The sequence below is a fragment of the Leuresthes tenuis genome, unplaced genomic scaffold (genome assembly GCF_036924035.1).
Source record: "Leuresthes tenuis unplaced genomic scaffold, fLeuTen1.0.hap1 SCAF_8, whole genome shotgun sequence".
NCBI lineage: Eukaryota > Metazoa > Chordata > Actinopteri > Atheriniformes > Atherinopsidae > Leuresthes > Leuresthes tenuis.
Genome location: NW_027325362.1, coordinates 28,480,616 through 28,497,711, shown reverse-complemented (window position 1 = coordinate 28,497,711; position 17,096 = coordinate 28,480,616).

Below are 17,096 nucleotides of genomic sequence, written 5' to 3'. Positions count from 1 at the left end.
TTTCTATCCCTTCAGTAGCCAACCAGTTTGTATGGAGTACACTGGAGCAACTTGACTGATCAGTAAAACACTGCTTTTGTTGTCACCGCAAGGCTTCCCCCGTCGGTCGTTTCACTGAGACACTACTGAGTAACTATAACTCAACACAGTTTATACACATAACATTCCTATACATACTAACAAACAAACAAACAATTATTTATCGCAATTTTCTCATCTCTGTTTGAACGTACACCCAGGTAAATATTCCTGTAGTCTTCTCATACCGACTATGGACCCATTCATTGTTTAACTTCACTGTTTTGCAAATCCTAATTGAATATTACACATTGACATTGAACTTTACTTGATAAGCAGGTCTTCATTGCATTCAGCAGCCTATATGTGAGCATCTATGTGTAAGCTGTTCTTCTTTGCATTTATCAGCAGCAAGCAATTCTTCATTGCACATGCATATGAAAATAGTAAAACAATTCCAATGCGTTAGCGAAACCTTCTATATCAGGAGTGTCCATCATGATGCTGGGAATAGAACCTCTTTCCCAGAATAGTTCAACCTTCATTACTCAACTGATCATAACTCCGCAATGAGCACATTTCAAAGTATCATTCCTCTACATATATTCAAAAATCTATGTGTAAATGTTTAATATTTCTTATATTTGTTGATGTCATTCTGTGTGCATGTGGCCTAAACCCAATCTCTGTGTGGCAATTTTAATTTAAACAAGTTGAACTCTGCCTCTGATCATTTAAAAAAGGTGTGTACCAATATCAACCTTTCTCAGGTAATTACAGATCCTACAAAACCAAAGAGATCCTTCAAGGTTGTCCCTGATTGGCTCAATCTTAACAAATCAAAGGTAGAAAATCCGCAGTATCTGAACTTGGTGTTAGTTATCACTGCTCAATAGCCTGTATCAGAATTGCAAAAATGAAAACATTAGGTCCACGCTTGGTATCCAGATCCTGAAACATCTCCATGAGCAGGCTTTTTTTTAACTGATCTGTTGAATAGTTATATGACACTGTTAAAATCCCAGATGAAGATCTAGCACTTGACCATTTTTGTAAATCTTCTAATTCCATAGTTGATAAACACGCCCCTTTTAAAAAGTATAGAACTTAGAACAGGTCTATCCCTGGCTTTCGGCAGAACTGTCTTCTTTACTTTTTTTCCCCCTTGTCCTGTTCAGCATTATGTCAGAAGAATTGTAGTCTGAATACCTTTGATGCCAAACAGATTTGTTTTGCCAAGGGAAGTTTTATAAATGTAAAGCTCCCCTTGATGCCCATTTATTTATTTCTGTTTACAATATATGACATGAACTGAACTGAACCGGACCGGGGGACAAGGAAAGAAGAAGAGGAAAGAAGAGGAAACAGAACAAAAATAGAAACAAAAACCAGACAACCAGCTGCTACACCTGTAAAAAATAAAACAGACAACAATCCATGGCCTATGAGGGGAATCCAGCCTTAGCGCCACCAGGAGCACCTGAAAGCAGACAAGCAGAGAAAAAACAAACACACAAACAAACAAAAACAAGCACAAGAAGCGGCAATCGCATACAACACAGCTGTGGATATAGATGACCTGAGACGACATGATAATACATCAACTGCTTAGTGACCATGCTACTGGACTAATGAATGTGTGTGTGTGTGTGTGAGAGCATGCAACACCCATGGCACAGGACCTACATGATAACCGTGCTTAGTTATGAGTGTATAAGCGTACAGGGCCACAATCCACAGCCCCCCCCCCCAAGCAATCAGAAGCAGGCAGAGAGGGCCACAAGACCCAGGCCACCAGCAGCCCCAACAGAGCACAGAACCCAGGCAGCCCACCGCAGGGGCAACCACGCATCCACCCAGAAGACTGCAGAGGAAGCCCCCGGAAAGAGCCCCCATAAGCATAGGGCAGAGGCACTCCGGGAACCAGGGGTAACAGCCCACCGACCCCGCCAGGCCCCAGCCGCCCAGACATGGGCCGTGCACTGGAGCGCGAGAGCCCCCAACCCCCCCGGCAGAGGCCCCACCCAATACCCAGGAGGGCCAAGCGCCCCAGACAGCCACAAAGTGGGTCAGCGCCTGCCCCAGCGCCCCTGGCCAAGTGCCCTGGGAGTCAAGACGTGCCCACAGGTGGGTGAAGTCGCGAGCAGTGGGGAGAGGCAACGCTGATGCCCCATCGGGAGAAACACAGGCAGGCCAGGCGACAGCAAGTCCCAGATCCAGGCCCAATCATTACCACACACACTTTCACGTCCCATACATCCACACATCCACACATCCTACCTCCCTCGACTCTGCTGGGGTGTAGTGCAGCGGGCACACCAGGAGGCCAGCAACCCCCAGCCACCACAGACCCCGAACCAGCAGAACAATTAATTAATCCTCCTGGCCCCTCCTGCCCCGAGCAGACACCAGGAAGCAGGGGTGTGCGAAGAAGACCCCTCCCCTCACCCTTCTGGCTCTTCAATATTTTCTAATAGTGAGCAATTAAAATTGAGGGGCAGCCAAACTTGTAGAACTGGGAGCGCGGCACTCTGGGCAGCCTACATACCCAAAGAGCCCCGCCCACCAGATGCCACTCAGTGTAACCACCCCCCAAGACCTAATGTGTGTGTGTGAGTGTGTTTGATAAGTACTAATGTCTAAGGTGTAATTAAAACAGGGGCAGGGAACTGCAGAGTGCAACCAAAGGGGACCACCTACGTGGCCCCATCCACTGCACCCCACCGAACACACACGCCCCCAAAACCCTTCATGTGTGAGTGTGTGCTGTGTAGAGCAGCCAGAAGGGAGAGGGGTATGGGGATATATAACGGGGGAGCTACTCTCCCCCAGAGAGGGCAGCCAGGGACTGGCTGCAATAGGCATCCCCGCTACCTGGGAGCCAACAATGGGCAGGAGGGCCTGATGTCCACCAGGCTCGGGGCCTGCAGCGACCATATTCCGGGAGCTACTGTACCCCCAGAAGGTACCCATCCCGCCCCACCCCACTCAACCCAACCCCACCCAGGAGGACCTCTACAAAAAACAAACAAACAACATAAAAAAACAAACAAACAAACCACCCGGTCACACCAGTCGCAGCAGCCCGGGCCTGAGACCCACCATCACCCAGCAACCCACCACCACCACTATGTGATAAAACTAATCAGAGGGGACCAGAGAGAATGAAATTCAGCCAATTGATGTTTTGAGGAGGCAGACATTGTTTCCATGCTAATATAATCTAAAAGAAAATTTCTAAACTGGTTAATACACAGATTGTTCTTCGCTTTCCAGTTCATGAGAATAGTTTTCTTTGCGATACATAACACTGTGACAACCATGTGTGCTGAGTTAATTTCCATGTTGATGTTGTCTAAGTCACCCAGTATGCACAGTGTGGGGCATGCAGGGATGCTACACTTAAGCCATGTTGATAGGTCCTCACAGACTTCAAGCCAGAACTTCTGGACAGGCGCAGAAAACCACAAAGCGTGTGCATAATCATCAGGTGTGTTATCTGTGCAATGTGAGCAGATGTTTGAGTGTGTTAGACCCATCCTGAACATCCTTTGTCCTGTATAGTGTGTTCTATGAAGGATTTTGTATTGTATGAGCTGTAAATTAGGATTTCGAGTCTTTATGAAGGTGTTCAAACATATTTGTGGTTAGAAGCTATGACCAGAACTGATGGATAAATCTGCCTCCCATTTTGAGGATGGAAGAGACATTGTGTCATCTATCTTAGACAATAATTTATATATTTTTGATAGTAGTTTTGGGGTACAGATGCTTAGAAATTCTGCTACCCTAGACGGGGGTTGTAAGTCTGGTTGGTGGAGGATATATCCATCCATCCATCCATCATCTGCCGCTTATCCGGGGGTCGGGTCGCGGGGGCAGCAGCTTGAGCAGAGAAACCCAGACGTCTCTGTCCCCGGCCACTTCCTCCAGCTCTTCCGGGGGGACCCCGAGGCGTTCCCAGGCCAGCCGAGAGACTTAGTCTCTCCAACGTGTCCTGGGTCTCCCCCGGGGTCTCCTCCCAGTGCGACGTGCCCGGAACACCTCCCCAGGGAGGCGCCCAGGGGGCATCCTAACCAGATGCCCGAGCCACCTCATCTGACTCCTCTCAATGCGGAGGAGCAGCGGTTCTACTCCGAGCCCCTCCCGGATGACTGAGCTTCTCACCCTATCTCTAAGGGAGAGCCCAGACACCCTGCGGAGGAAACCCATTTCGGCCGCTTGTATTCGCGATCTTGTTCTTTCGGTCACTACCCACAACTCTTGACCATAGGTGAGGATTGGAATGTAGATTGACCAGTAAGTAGAGAGCTTCGCCTTCTGGCTCAGCTCCCTCTTCACAACGACGGGTCGGTGCAGAGCCTGCAACACTGCAGGCGCCGCACCGATCCGCCCGTCAATCTCCCGCTCCATTCGTCCGTCACTCGTGAACAAGACCCCGAGATACTTGAACTCCTCCTCTTGGGGAAGGATCTCATTCCCGACCCGGAGAGAGCATTCCACCCTTTTCCGGCTGAGAACCATAGTCTCGGATTTGGAGGTGCTGATTCTCATCCCAGCCGCTTCACACTCTGCTGCGAATCACTCCAGTGAGAGCTGAAGGTCACGGCCTGACGACGCTAACAGAACCACATCATCTGCAAAAAGCAGAGACCCGATTCTGAGGTCGCCAAATGGGACACCCTCAACGCCCTGGCTCCGCCTAGAAATTCTGTCCATAAAAGTTAGGAACAGAATCGGTGACAAAGGGCAGCCCTGACGGAGTCCAACTCTCACCGGAAACGTATCCGACTTACTGCCGGCAATGCGGACCAAACTCTGGCACCGGTCATACAGAGACCGAACGGCCCCTATCAAGGGGTCCGGCACTCCATATTCCCGGAGCACCCCCCACAGGACTCCACGAGGGACACGGTCGAACGCTTTCTCCAAGTCCACAAAACACATGTAGACTGGTTGGGCGAACTCCCATGCACCCTCCAGGATCCTGCCGAGGGTATAGAGCTGGTCCACTGTTCCACGGCCAGGACGAAAGCCACACTGCATCTCCTGAATCCGAGGCTCGATTATCCGACGGATCCTCCTCTCCAATACCCCCGAATAGACCTTACCAGGGAGGCTGAGGAGTGTGATACCCCTATAGTTGGAACACACCCTCCGGTCCCCCTTTTTAAAGAGGGGGACCACCACCCCAATCTGCCAGTCCAGAGGCACTGTCCCCGATGTCCACGCGATACTGCAGAGGCGTGTCAGCCAAGACAGCCCTACAACATCCAGAGCCTTGAGAAACTCAGGACGGACCTCATCCACCCCCGGGGCCTTGCCACCGAGGAGCTTTTTAACCACCTCGGCAACCTCAGCCCCAGAAATGGGAGGCCCCGTCTCCGAGCTCTCCGACTCTGCCTCTTCCGAGCACGTGTTGGTAGGATTGAGGAGTTCCTCGAAGTACTCCCCCCACCGAAACTCACAACATCCCTAGTTGAGGTCAGCAAAGCCCCGTCCCCACTGTAAACAGTGTTGACTGTGAGCCACTCCCCCCCCCCGAGACGCCGGATGGTGGACCAGAATCTTTTCGAGGCCGTCCGGAAATCGTTCTCCATGGTCTCACCGAACTCCTCCCAGGCCCGAGTTTTTGCCTCAGCAACCACCGAAGCCGTGGCCCGTCTGGCCCGTTGGTACCTATCAGCTTCTTCCAGGGTCCCACTGGCCAAAAAGGCCCGATAGGACTCCTTCTTCAGCTTGACGGCTTCCCTCACCACTGGTGTCCACCAGCAGGTTCGAGGGTTGCCGCCACGACAGGCACCGACCACCTTACGGCCACAACTCCGACCAGCTGCCTCGGCAATGGAGTCACGGAACATGGCCCATTCGGACTCAATGTCCCCCACCTCAAATATGGTTGAAGCTCTGCCGGAGGTGGGAGTTAAAGCTCCTTCTGACGGGGGATTCTGACAAACGCTCCCAGCAGACCCTCACAATACGTTTGGGCCTGCCAGGTCTGATCGGCATCCTCCCCCACCAGCGGAGCCAACTCACCACCAGGTGGTGATCAGTTGACAGCTCCGCCCCTCTCTTCACCCGAGTGTCCAGGACATACGGCCGCAAGTCCGATGATACAACCACAAAGTCGATCATCGAACTGCGGCCAAGGGTGTCCTGGTGCCAAGTGCACATATGGACACCCTTATGCCTGAACATGGAGTTCGTTATGGACAGTCTATGACTGGCACAGAAGTCCAACAACATAACACCACTCTGATTCAGATCGGGGGGGCCGTTCCTCCCAATCACACCCCTCCAGGTCTCACTGTCATTGCCCACGTGAGCATTGAAGTCCCCCAGCAGAATGAGGGAGTCTCCGGTAGGAGCATTCTCCAGTGCCTCCCCCAGAGACTCCAAAAAGGGTAGGTACTCTGAACTGCTGTTTGGCGCATAGGCACAAACAACAGTGAGGACTCGTCCCCCCACCCAAAGGCGAAGGGAGGCTACCCTCTCGTTCACTGGGGTAAACCCCAATGTACTGGCACACAGCCGGGGGGCAATAAGTATGCCCACACCTGCTCTGCGCCTCACACCACGGGCAACTCCAGAGTGGAAGAGAGTCCAACCCCTCTCAAGAGTACTGGTTCCAGATCCCAAGCCGTGCGTCGAGGTGAGTCCGACTATATCTAACGGTCTGATGAAGTTTCAACAATAAACAACAAACTTTGTATTATGAGAAAGAACCAGACTCATTCTTCAGGAATCCGAAAATAAGCTCTATTTTACGAGTTATGCACGAATTCGGATTCTCCTATAAAACGAATTCCTTAACTCAAACCATGTTAAGACTGCTTTGTCCTTCATATTTATTCATGTCTAATCAAGTTTCAATGATAAACAACGTTGTACTTTGTAGAGTGAGAAAGAACTTCTTCAGCAATAAGCATCTCTCGACAAATGACGAAATACAGATTTTGCTATAAAATTAATTGCTATCAGCCTGACTTAAAACTGTTTGTCTTCCTTATTTATCCACTTCAAATCAAGTTTCAACAAATAAAAAAATTTTGTAGTTTGAGAAAGAACAACTTAATCTTGAGCAATCAGTATAAAAAGAGGGTAAGCAAAGGTGCGAATGTCAAACCATACATGATCAAAACAGGGAGCGGAGGTGTTTGGCTGAGACAAGGTGTGAATGTCCACCCATAATTAATGAAAAGCGGGCAACAAGTAGGTTCGAATGCCCAACCATACATCATCAAAAGCAGGAGTGGATATGTTCGGCTACAAGAAGGTTTGAACGTCTGACCATAGTTTGTAAAAAGCGGGTAAGAAAAGGTTCGAATGCCCGAACATACACCATCAAAGGAGGGAGCGGAGGTGTTCCGCTGTAAGAAGGTGTGAATGTCCGACCATAGTTGGTAAAAAGTGGGTAAGAAAAGGTTAAAATACCCGACTGTACACAATCAATAGGGGGAGCGGAGTTTGTAAAAAGCAGTTAAGAAAAGGTTCGAATATCCAACCAAATATAATCAAAAGCGGGAGCAGAGCTGTTCGACTGCAAGTAGGTGTGAATGTCCAGCCATAATTACTCACAAACGGGTAAGAAAAGGTGCGAATGCCCGGCAATGTATAATCAAAAGAGGGAGCAGAGGTTTTCGGCTACAAGAAGGTTTGAATGTCCGACCATAGTTGGTAAAAAGTGGGTAAGAAAAGGTTCAAATGCCCGAATATATACCATCAAAAGCGGAAGCGGAGGTGTTCGGCTGCAAGAAGGTGTGAACGTCCGACCAAAGTTGGCAAAAAGCAGTAAAGAAAAGGTTCGAATATCCAATGGTTGGAAATTCTCAACCACTCTCATCCGAAGACCTCTCCTCCCGCTTTTGTTAATATATTTGAACTTTAGTCGGACATTCACACCTTCTTGCAGCTGAACCACCTCCGCTCCCTGTTTTGATCATGTATGGTCTGGCAATACTACCTTTTCTTACCCGTTTGTTAGTAATTCTGGCTGGACATTCACACCTACTTGCAGCCGAACACCACCTCTCCCGCTTTTGATGATGTATGGACCGGCATTCTTACCTTTTCTAACACATTTTTCAGCAATTATGGTCGGAGATTCACACTTACTCACAGCCGAACAACTCCGCTCCCGCATTTGATGGTGTATAGTCGGGAATTCTCACCCTTTCTCATCAGCTTTTTGCAAATTATGATCTGACATTCACACCTGCTTTTGATAATGTATGGTTGGGCATTCGCACCTTTTCTTACCCATTTTTCAGTAATTATGGGTGGACATTCACACCTTCTTGCAGCTGAACACCTCCTCTCCCGCTATTGATTGTGTACAGTCGGGTATTTTAACCTTTTCTTACGCGCTTTTTACCAAATATGGTCGGACATTCACACCGTCTTACAGCGGAACACCTCTGCTCCCGCTTTTGATGGTGTATAGTCAGGCATTTGAACCTTTTCTTACCCGCTTTTTACAATCTATGGTCGGACATTCAAACCTTCTTGTAGCCGAAAACCTCCGCTCCCTCTTTTGATTATACATTGTTGGGCATTCGCACCTTATTTACAAACTATAGTCACACATTCACACCTTGCAGCTGAGCCACCTCAGCTCCCTGTTTCGATAGTGTATGTTCGGGCATTCGAACCTATTCTTACCCCCTTTTTACAAACTATGCTCGGAGATTCACACCTACTCACAGCTGAACAACTCCGCTCCCGTATTTGATGATGTCTTGTCCGGCATTCTAGTCTCTTCTAACACATTTTTCAGCAATTATGGTCGGACATTCACACCTACTCACAGCCGAACACTTCCGCTCCCGCATTTGATGGTGTATAGCCGGGCATTCTCACCCTTTCTCATCAGCTTTTTGCAAATTATGATCTGACATTCACACCTACTTGCAGTTGAACAGCTCTGCTCCCGCTTTTGATTATGTTTGGTTGGATATTCGAACCTTTTCTTAACTGCTTTTTACAAACTTTGGTCGGACGTTCACACCTTCTTGCAGCCGAACACATCCACTTCCACTTTTGATGGTATATATTCGGGCATTCGAACCTTTTCTTACCCGCTTTTTACAAACCGTGGTAGGACTTTCACACCTTCTTGTAGCCAAACAACTCCGCTCCCGCTATTGATTGTGTACAGTCGGGTATTTTAACCTTTTCTTACCCGCTTTTTACCAACTATGGTCGGACATTTACACCTTCTTACAGCGGAACACCTCCGCTCCCGCTTTTGATGGTGTATAGTCAGGCATTTGAACCTTTTCTTACCCGCTTTTTACAAACTATGGTCGGACATTCAAACCTTCTTGTAGCCGAAAACCTCCGCTCCCTCTTTTGATCATACATTGTCGGGCATTAGCACCTTTTCTTACCCGCTTTTTACAAACCATAGTCGGACTTTCACATCTTTTAGTAGCCGAACAACTCCGCTCCCGCTATTGATTGTGTACAGTCGGGTATTTTAACCTTTTCTTACCCGCTTTTTACCAACTATGGTCGGACATTCACACCTTCTTACAGCGGAACACCTCCTGCTCCCTCCTTTGATGGTGTATGTTCGGGCATTCGAACCTTTTCTTACCCGCTTTTTACAAACTATGGTCAGACGTTCAAACCTTCTTGTAGCCGAACATATCCACTCCTGCTTTTGATGAAGTATGGTTGGGCATTCGAACCTTCTTGTTGCCCGCTTTTCATTAATTATGGCTGGACATTCACACCTTGTCTCAGCCAAACTCCTCCGCTCCCTGTTTTGATCATGTATGGTTTGACATTCGCACCTTTGCCCACCCTCTTTTTATACTGATTGCTCAAGATTAAGTTGTTCTTTCTCAAACTACAAAATTTTTTTAATTGTTGAAACTTGATTTGAAGTGGATAAATAAGGAAGACAAACAGTTTTAAGTCAGGCTGATAGCAATCAATTTTATAGCAAAATCTGTATTTCGTCATTTGTCGAGAGATGCTTATTGCTGAAGAAGTTCTTTCTCATTCTACAAAGTACAACGTTGTTTATCATTGAAACTTGATTAGACATGAATAAATATGAAGGACAAAGCAGTCTTAACTTGGTTTGAGTTAAGGAATTCGTTTTATAGGAGAATCCGAATTCGTGCATAACTCGTAAAATAGAGCTTATTTTCGGATTCCTGAAGAATGAGTCTGGTTCTTTCTCATAATACAAAGTTTGTTGTTTATTGTTGAAATTTCATCAGACCGTTAGATATAGTCGGACTCACCTCGACGCACGGCTTGGGATCTGGAACCAGTACTCTTGAGAGGGGTTGGACTCTCTTCCACTCTGGAGTTGCCCGTGGTGAGAGGCGCAGAGCAGGTGTGGGCATACTTATTGCCCCCCGGCTGTGTGCCAGTACATTGGGGTTTACCCCAGTGAACGAGAGGGTAGCCTCCCTCCGCCTTGGGTGGGGGGACGAGTCCTGACTGTTGTTTGTGCCTATGCGCCAAACAGCAGTTCAGAGTACCTACCCTTTTTGGAGTCTCTGGGGGAGGCACTGGAGAATGCTCCTACCGGAGACTCCCTCATTCTGCTGGGGGACTTCAATGCTCACGTGGGCAATGACAGTGAGACCTGGAGGGGTGTGATTGGGAGGAACGGCCCCCCCGATCTGAATCAGAGTGGTGTTATGTTGTTGGACTTCTGTGCCAGTCATAGACTGTCCATAACGAACACCATGATCAGGCATAAGGGTGTCCATATGTGCACTTGGCACCAGGACACCCTTGGCCGCAGTTCGATGATCGACTTTGTGGTTGTATCATCGGACTTGCGGCCGTATGTCCTGGACACTCGGGTGAAGAGAGGGGCGGAGCTGTCAACTGATCACCACCTGCTGGTGAGTTGGCTCCGCTGGTGGGGGAGGATGCCGATCAGACCTGGCAGGCCCAAACGTATTGTGAGGGTCTGCTGGGAACGTTTGTCAGAATCCCCCGTCAGAAGGAGCTTTAACTCCCACCTCCGGCAGAGCTTCAACCATATTTGAGGTGGGGGATATTGAGTCCGAACGGGCCATGTTCCGTGACTCCATTGCCGAGGCAGCTGGTCGGAGTTGTGGCCGTAAGGTGGTCGGTGCCTGTCGTGGCGGCAACCCTCGAACCTGCTGGAACCAGTGGTGAGGGAAGCCGTCAAGCTGAAGAAGGAGTCCTATCGGGCCTTTTTGGCCAGTGGGACCCTGGAAGAAGCTGATAGGTACCGACGGGCCAGACGGGCCACGGCTTCGGCCGTTGCTGAGGCAAAAACTCGGGCCTGGGAGGAGTTCGGTGAGACCATGGAGAACGATTTCCGGACGGCCTCGAAAAGATTCTGGTCCACCATCCGGCGTCTCAGGGGGGGGGAAGCGGCTCACAGTCAACACTGTTTACAGTGGGGACGGGGCTTTGCTGACCTCAACTAGGGATGTTGTGAGTCGGTGGGGGGAGTACTTCGAGGAACTCCTCAATCCTACCAACACGTGCTCGGAAGAGGCAGAGTTGGAGAGCTCGGAGACGGGGCCTCCCATTTCTGGGGCTGAGGTTGCCGAGGTGGTTAAAAAGCTCCTCGGTGGCAAGGCCCCGGGGGTGGATGAGGTCCGTCCTGAGTTTCTCAAGGCTCTGGATGTTGTAGGGCTGTCTCTGCAGTATCGCGTGGACATCGGGGACAGTGCCTCTGGACTGGCAGATTGGGTTAGTGGTCCCCCTCTTATAAAAGGGGGACCGGAGGGTGTGTTCCAACTATAGGGGTATCACACTCCTCAGCCTCCCTGGTAAGGTCTATTCGGGGGTATTGGAGAGGAGGATCCGTCGGATAATCAAGCCTCGGATTCAGGAGATGCAGTGTGGCTTTCGTCCTGGCCGTGGAACAGTGGACCAGCTCTATACCCTCGGCAGGATCCTGGAGGGTGCATGGGAGTTCGCCCAACCAGTCTACATGTGTTTTGTGGACTTGGAGAAAGCGTTCGACCGTGTCCCTCGTGGAGTCCTGTGGGGGGTGCTCCGGGAATATGGAGTGCCGGACCCCTTGATAGGGGCCGTTCGGTCTCTGTATGACCGGTGCCAGAGTTTGGTCCGCATTGCCGGCAGTAAGTCGGATACGTTTCCGGTAAGAGTTGGACTCCGTCAGGGCTGCCCTTTGTCACCGATTCTGTTCCTAACTTTTATGGACAGAATTTCTAGGCGGAACCAGGGCGTTGAGGGTGTCCCATTTGGCGACCTCAGAATCGGGACTCTGCTTTTTTGCATATGATGTGGTTCTGTTAGCGTCGTCAGGCCGTGACCTTCAGCTCTCACTGGAGTGATTCGCAGCCGAGTGTGAAGCGGCTGGGATGAGAATCAGCACCTCCAAATCCGAGACTATGGTTCTCAGCCGGAAAAGGGTGGAATGCTCTCTCCGGGTCGGGAATGAGATCCTTCCCCAAGAGGAGGAGTTCAAGTATCTCGGGGTCTTGTTCACGAGTGACGGACGAATGGAGCGGGAGATTGACGGGCGGATCGGTGCGGCGCCTGCAGTGTTGCAGGCTCTGCACCGACCCGTCGTTGTGAAGAGGGAGCTGAGCCAGAAGGCGAAGCTCTCTACTTACTGGTCAATCTACGTTCCCATCCTCACCTATGGTCACGAGTTGTGGGTAGTGACCGAAAGAACAAGATCGCGAATACAAGCGGCCGAAATGGGTTTCCTCCGCAGGGTGTCTGGGCTCTCCCTTAGAGATAGGGTGAGAAGCTCAGTCATCCGGGAGGGGCTCGGAGTAGAACCGCTGCTCCTCCGCATTGAGAGGAGTCAGATGAGGTGGCTCGGGCATCTGGTTAGGATGCCCCCTGGGCGCCTCCCTGGGGAGGTGTTCCGGGCACGTCCCACTGGGAGGAGACCCCGGGGGAGACCCAGGACACGTTGGAGAGACTATGTCTCTCGGCTGGCCTGGGAACACCTCGGGGTCCCCCCGGAAGAGCTGGAGGAAGTGGCCGGGGACAGAGACGTCTGGGTTTCTCTGCTCAAGCTGCTGCCCCCGCGACCCGACCCCCGGATAAGCGGCAGATGATGGATGGATGGATGGATATATCCTCCACCAACCAGACTTACAACCCCCGACTAGGGTAGCAGAATTTCTAAGCATCTGTACCCCAAAACTACTATCAAAAATATATAAATTATTGTCTAAGATAGATGACACAATGTCTCTTCCATCCTCAAAATGGGAGGCAGATTTATCCATCAGTTCTGGTCATAGCTTCTAACCACAAATATGTTTGAACACCTTCATAAAGACTCGAAATCCTAATTTACAGCTCATACAATACAAAATCCTTCATAGAACACACTATACAGGACAAAGGATGTTCAGGATGGGTCTAACACACTCAAACATCTGCTCACATTGCACAGATAACACACCTGATGATTATGCACACGCTTTGTGGTTTTCTGCGCCTGTCCAGAAGTTCTGGCTTGAAGTCTGTGAGGACCTATCAACATGGCTAAAGTGTAGCATCCCTGCATGCCCCACACTGTGCATACTGGGTGACTTAGACAACATCAACATGGAAATTAACTCAGCACACATGGTTGTCACAGTGTTATGTATCGCAAAGAAAACTATTCTCATGAACTGGAAAGCGAAGAACAATTGTGTATTAACCAGTTTAGAAATTTTCTTTTAGATTATATTAGCATGGAAACAATGTCTGCCTCCTCAAAACATCAATTGGCTGGATTTCATTCTCTCTGGTCCCCTCTGATTAGTTTTATCACATAGTGGTGGTGGTGGGTTGCTGGGTGATGGTGGGTCTCAGGCCCGGGCTGCTGCGACTGGTGTGACCGGGTGGTTTGTTTGTTTGTTTTTTGTAGAGGTCCTCCTGGGTGGGGTTGGGTTGAGTGGGGTGGGGCGGGATGGGTACCTTCTGGGGGTACAGTAGCTCCCGGAATATGGTCGCTGCAGGCCCCGAGCCTGGTGGACATCAGGCCCTCCTGCCCATTGTTGGCTCCCAGGTAGCGGGGATGCCTATTGCAGCCAGTCCCTGGCTGCCCTCTCTGGGGGAGAGTAGCTCCCCCGGTATATATCCCCATACCCCTCTCCCTTCTGGCTCCTGTACACAGCACACACTCACACATGAAGGGTTTTGGGGGCGTGTGTGTTCGGTGGGGTGTAGTGGATGGGGCCACGTAGGTGGTCCCCTTTGGTTGCACTCTGCAGTTCCCTGCCCCTGTTTTAATTTCACCTTAGACATTACTACTTATCAAACACACTCACACACACACATTAGGTCTTGGGGGGTGGTTACACTGAGTGGCATCTAGTGGGCGGGGCTCTTTGGGTATGTAGGCTGCCCAGAGTGCCGCGCTCCCAGTTCTACAAGTTTGGCTGCCCCTCAATTTTAATTGCTCACTATTAGAAAATATTGAAGAGCCAGAAGGGTGAGGGGAGGGGTCTTCTTCGCACACCCCTGCTTCCTGGTGTCTGCTTGGGGCAGGAGGGGCCAGGAGGATTAATTAATTGTTCTGCTGGTTCGGGGTCTGTGGTGGCTGGGGGGTTGCTGGCCTCCTGGTGTGCCCGCTGCACTACACCCCAGCAGAGTCGAGGGAGGTAGGATGTGTGGATGTGTGGATGTATGGGACGTGAAAGTGTGTGTGGTAATGATTGGGCCTGACTCTGGGACTTGCTGTCGCCTGGCCTGCCTGTGTTTCTCCCGATGGGGCATCAGCGTTGCCTCTCCCCACTGCTCGCGACTTCACCCACCTGTGGGCACGTCTTGACTCCCAGGGCACTTGGCCAGGGGCGCTGGGGCAGGCGCTGACCCACTTTGTGGCTGTCTGGGGCGCTTGGCCCTCCTGGGTATTGGGTGGGGCCTCTGCCGGGGGGTTTGGGGGCGCTCGGGCTCCTGGGGCCCAGGTCCAGTGCACGGCCCATGTCTGGGCGGCTGGGGCCTGGCGGGGTCGGTGGGCTGTTACCCCTGGTTCCCGGAGTGCCTCTGCCCTATGCTTATGGGGGCTCTTTCCGGGGGCTTCCTCTGCAGTCTTCTGGGTGGATGCGTGGTTGCCCCTGCGGTGGGCTGCCTGGGTTCTGTGCTCTGTGGGGGATGCTGATGGCCTGGGTCTTGTGGCCCTCTCTGCCTGCTTCTGATTGCTTGGGGGGGGGGGCTGTGGATTGTGGCCCTGTACGCTTATACACTCATAACTAAGCACGGTTATCATGTTGGTCCTGTGCCATGGGTGTTGCATGTTCTCACACACACACACACACATTCATTAGTCCAGTAGCATGGTCACTAAGCAGTTGATGTATTATCATGTCGTCTCAGGTCATCTATATCCACAGCTGTGTTGTATGCGATTGCCGCTTCTTGTGCTTGTTTTTGTTTGTTTGTGTGTTTGTTTTTTCTCTGCTTGTCTGCTTTCGGGTGCTCCTGGTGGCGCTAAGGCTGGATTCCCCTCATAGGCCATGGATTGTTGTCTGTTTTGTTTTTTACAGGTGTAGCAGCTGGTTGTCTGGTTTTTGTTTCTATTTTTGTTCTGTTTCCTCTTCTTTCCTCTTCTTCTTTCCTTGTCCCCCGGTCCGGTTCAGTTCAGTTCATGTAATATATTGTAAACAGAAATAAATAAATGGGCATCAAGGGGAGTTTTACATTTATAAAACTTCCCTTGGCAAAACAAATCTGTTTGGCATCAAAGGTATTCAGACTACAATTCTTCTGACATAATGCTGAACAGGACAAGGGGAAAAAAAAGTAAAGAAGACAGTTCTGCCGAAAGCAAGGGATAGACCTGTTCTAAGTTCTATACTTTTTAAAAGGGGCGTGTTTATCAACTGTGGAATTAGAAGATTTACAAAAATGGTCAAGTGCTAGATCTTCATCTGGGATTTTAACAGTGTCATATAACTATTCAACAGATCAGTTAAAAAAAAGCCTGCTCATGGAGATGTTTCAGGATCTGGATACCAAGCGTGGACCTAATGTTTTCATTTTTGCAATTCTGATACAGGCTATTGAGCAGTGATAACTAACACCAAGTTCAGATACTGCGGATTTTCTACCTTTGATTTGTTAAGATTGAGCCAATCAGGGACAACCTTGAAGGATCTCTTTGGTTTTGTAGGATCTGTAATTACCTGAGAAAGGTTGATATTTGTACACACCTTTTTTAAATGATCAGAGGCAGAGTTCAACTTGTTTAAATTAAAATTGCCACACAGAGATTGGGTTTAGGCCACATGCACACAGAATGACATCAACAAATATAAGAAATATTAAACATTTACACGTAGATTTTTGAATATATGTAGAGGAATGATACTTTGAAATGTGCTCATTGCGGAGTTATGATCAGTTGAGTAATGAAGGTTGAACTATTCTGGGAAAGAGGTTCTATTCCCAGCATCATGATGGACACTCCTGATATAGAAGGTTTCGCTAACGCATTGGAATTGTTTTACTATTTTCATATGCATGTGCAATGAAGAATTGCTTGCTGCTGATAAATGCAAAGAAGAACAGCTTACACATAGATGCTCACATATAGGCTGCTGAATGCAATGAAGACCTGCTTATCAAGTAAAGTTCAATGTCAATGTGTAATATTCAATTAGGATTTGCAAAACAGTGAAGTTAAACAATGAATGGGTCCATAGTCGGTATGAGAAGACTACAGGAATATTTACCTGGGTGTACGTTCAAACAGAGATGAGAAAATTGCGATAAATAATTGTTTGTTTGTTTGTTAGTATGTATAGGAATGTTATGTGTATAAACTGTGTTGAGTTATAGTTACTCAGTAGTGTCTCAGTGAAACGACCGACGGGGGAAGCCTTGCGGTGACAACAAAAGCAGTGTTTTACTGATCAGTCAAGTTGCTCCAGTGTACTCCATACAAACTGGTTGGCTACTGAAGGGATAGAAAATGGGGAATACTTGTTTTAAAGCAAACAAGGAATTAGATGGGAAAAATACATGTTTTAACGGGACCCAGACAATATTAAATACTCAGACAGATGGGAGAAGAAGTGTAGTTTTGTAGGAAATCACAAAATTATTACATAGAATTAGTGAAATCAATTGAAGAATGCCTTTCTGAAGAG